Source organism: Arachis duranensis, chromosome 6 (assembly GCF_000817695.3).
Source record: "Arachis duranensis cultivar V14167 chromosome 6, aradu.V14167.gnm2.J7QH, whole genome shotgun sequence".
NCBI classification, from domain to species: Eukaryota; Viridiplantae; Streptophyta; class Magnoliopsida; order Fabales; family Fabaceae; genus Arachis; species Arachis duranensis.
Genome location: NC_029777.3, coordinates 59377057 through 59380882, shown reverse-complemented (window position 1 = coordinate 59380882; position 3826 = coordinate 59377057).

The following is a 3826-nucleotide window of genomic DNA, read 5'->3' as shown; positions in this document are numbered from 1 at the left end:
TTCAAAAGTTCAAAAATAAAAGTAAAGACTCAAAGCTCAAAAGAAAGATCAAAGTTCAAAAGTAAAAGAAAAGCTCCTAATTACATCAAACTATATCCTATTTATACACTTTCTATTCTTGGATCTTGGGATTTGGATGGGCTTTTGATTTGGTGAAGAAATGAATTAAATTGGATTTTTAATTCAATTTTTAGCCCAAAATAATTTGTTTCCAGGAGGCTGCCCTGCCCTTGTGGAGGGCAAGGCAGAAAATGATGCGTCTGGCCCGTGGTGCGTGCGTACGGTGCGAGTTGGTGCTGCAGGATGCTGCCCTGCCCTTGTAGAGGGCAGGGCAGAGTTTTTTGGTGCGCCAGAATGATGCTCGTGCGTGCGTGCTGATGCTGCCAAAGCTTCCTTGGTGCGCCAATCTGGTGTGCTAGCCGTGCACCATAAAATGCTGCCCTGCCCTTGTGGAGGGCAGGGCAATGTTTCCAAAGTTGAAGCCCCGTGTTCGAAACTCGGGCAATGCACACGCTGCTTATTTTTCTTGGTTTTCTTGGCACCAAAATTAGGCCTAGTTCCTTGCTTCCTCATGGTGCCGTGTTCGATCCTTGTGGCAAGCATTGGTGAGCTTTTTCTTTGGATTTCTTCCTTTGTTGAGCCCGATATTGCCCTTGAGGAGGGCAGGGCAATGTTTTTGCTCTCCTTGATCCATGGCACCAATTTGTGCTCTGCCCTTGTCGTGGGCAGGGCAGTGTTGCCTCTCAAGGCTTGTTTCCTTATGTTGCCCTCCTAGAGGGCAGTGTGCCCTTGTGGAGGGCAATGCTTGCTTCCTCCTTTTATGCGCCAGACTTCTTCTCTCTTGGGCCACGCTTTCTTAAGCCACGCTTCCTCTTTTCTTCTTTTCTTCACCTACAATAAACCAAAACAACCACTCAAAGTATCACTAAATTCACAAGGCTTATAAATCAATTAAAAATCAATTAAATTTAGCTTAAACCTCATGACTTAGCATCAATTTAATGGTAGTTGCTTGATTTAAAGAAGTTATGCATTTTCATTCTAAATCACTTACTTAGGATGCAAGAAAGTGCATAAAGACTAGTAAAACAAGTGAAATTAGCTTTAAAAAATGGGTATATGATGACTTGTCATCACAACACCAAACTTAAATCTTGCTTGTCCCCAAGCAAGCATCAAAACTAAGAGAAAATGAAATGAACAAGAAAAGAACACATATCCTTATTAGGCATATAGCAGAACTTGATTTATGGAGTCTTTATGCAGACAATGATAACTCAATTATTGTTGCTGTTACATATTATACATTTTTCCTCAAAGGCTTGCTAAACTTGTTGTTATAAGACTTACTTTTTAATTACTCCCTTGCTAACTTTTCTTTTCTTATAATGCTTAATAAGCTTATTATTCTTTTGGAAGCTTGGTGTCTAATGTTGCAGTAGTAGCCTTTGGCTTTATTTTTACTCAACATCTTTCCACCACAGACACATGGCACACTATCTCCTCCTAGGATCATTGATGCCCAGCATCTCTTTGGATAACTAAATGTTCTGTATCTAGGTTGCTCTTTATTGTGGACTTTCAATTGGCCATCCCAAATCAGTTGATCTAAGTGACCGGGTTTTAAAATACCCCTTAGAATTTACTTATCCAAGCATATCTTAGTACAAGAACACCACAGGCATATGTCCTAGGGTCCAAGCTATTGGTGTCCAACCTTTATTCTTTGTTTTTCTTGCCACATTGGCTTTTTCTTTTTCCTTTTCTTTATTTTTGTTCTCAAGGGCTTTTTCTTTATTGATAAGAACCTTTATAACAGCAAGCTAGCTCACACTTTAAAGAAAATGATATTATGTAGCAATTATTTCATGAGTTATGCATTTAATCCAACATATATACCACCATTAACTTCCACTCTACTTATGCAACATTGGATATTTACTTTTCAATTCAAATAATTCTCTTTTATTCAAGTTTATGGGAAAACAAAACAAAAATTAGCTAAGTGATGGATAACAAGCATTATGCAGATTTAACATTTCTCTAGCTATTTATTAAATGACTAAAAGAAAAGCAAAGAACAAAAATTGCACGAAGTAAAAGAAATAAACAATGGAGGCATATCATGTTTCAGACATGCATCTCCTTATTAGAGACATGAAAGAGGAAGTATGAAAGAACTTTGCCACCTTCTAATGATTGTGGCTGCTGCTTGATTCTCCCTTTTTCTTCTTTCTCTTCCCTAGCTTGGAGTAGTCTCGGATTTCTTCACCAGGGCATCTTCTATCCCAAACAGAATCCAAGAGCCCTGAGAGTCCAACTTCTTCCAATCTGTTAAGTGTTAATTTTGTATAATAATGAGATCTTGCTTTTTGCTTGGCGTCAAATTCAAGGCATTGCTCAAATGGCTTGATCTGTGGATTGAGTGTTGGCAAATTGTGGGTCAAATACTCCAACCTTGCTTGTATGTTTTCATCACTCTCCATTCTTTGCACATATCTCACTTCTTCCATGGTGTGATGAATATTCTTCCATTGATACAGGTTGTGACTATATTCCCCTGCTTTAGCTTGACTAAAATATAACTTATCATATGATTCTTTGAATTCTTTGTATTGCTCTTTTTGTCCTTCCAGAATCTGTGCTTGAAATTCTCGCTGCTGAGTCATCATTTGTTGTTGCCATCTCTCTTGTTTCTCCTCCATTTGACGCTGCCAAGCTTCTCGTTCCTCTTTATCTTTCAAATATTGCTCCCTAAACTCTGGATGGGGCTCTAGATATTGCTCTTGGCACCCCTGATTTTGGTCTTGTTGAGCTTGCATGAGTTGCTGAGATAGCTCTTCAATTGTTCTTTGTAGCTGGCTCATGTCTATGGCACCATGAGCTTGATTTCGTCCTTCCTCTCTTTGTGATCTCCTTTGTCTGGGAGCTACCACCCCCTCTTGATCATCTTCTTTATTCATTCCTTCCATACTCTTCTTGGTGATTCCTTTCCCCTTTTTCACTTTTTCTGTGTCCTCATCTTCAAAGATCATTCCAGCTTTGTTGCATAGCCTAAGAATGGTACTTGGATGTCCAAGACCACTTGATTTACTTGTGCTGTTAGCCATCTCTTGAATACTATCGGCTATGAGTTGTGCGAGGTTAACTTCACCTCCATGTAGGATGCAGTATGTCAAGAGTGCTCGTTTGATTGTGACCCAAGAGGCGTTTCCAGTAGGGAGAATAGACCTCCTTACTATCTCATACCATCCTTTGGCTACAGGAGTAAGGTTTATTCTCCTCAAGTGGCTTGGAACTCCTTTTGAGTCTCTTTCCCAGTCTGTATTTTCCACACATAGCCCTTGCAAGATCTCATCAGGATTGTTTTCCATCTGCAATCTGGTCTTATAACTAGGCTCTACATAAGTTATGGTTCTCAACTTGAGAGCCTTAGTAATGGCCGCTGGACCGAAGTTCACTTCAACTCCTCTGACATAACTTGTGTAAGGAGCACTATCTTTGTTTTCTTTTACAGCATTTGCATAGAACTCCCTGATCATGACTGTACTGATGTCAACGAGAGGAGCACATAAGAGTTCCCGCCTTCTTTCTTTAGTGATTTGCCTCATGATGGGGTATTCCCCGTCCCTCAACTCAAGGCCTTTCTCATAGATGACATTCTTTGCCTCCATGAACCTATGATATCTCCCTTCATGGAATTGGGATCTAAATTTGTTTGCATCAAATGATGGGGGTTCGGCCACCATAGGTTCCTTTCCCGACCTTCTTTTTGAACTTGAAGAGGCCATCAGATTTAAAGTGAAAAGGAGGGAAAAATGGAAGT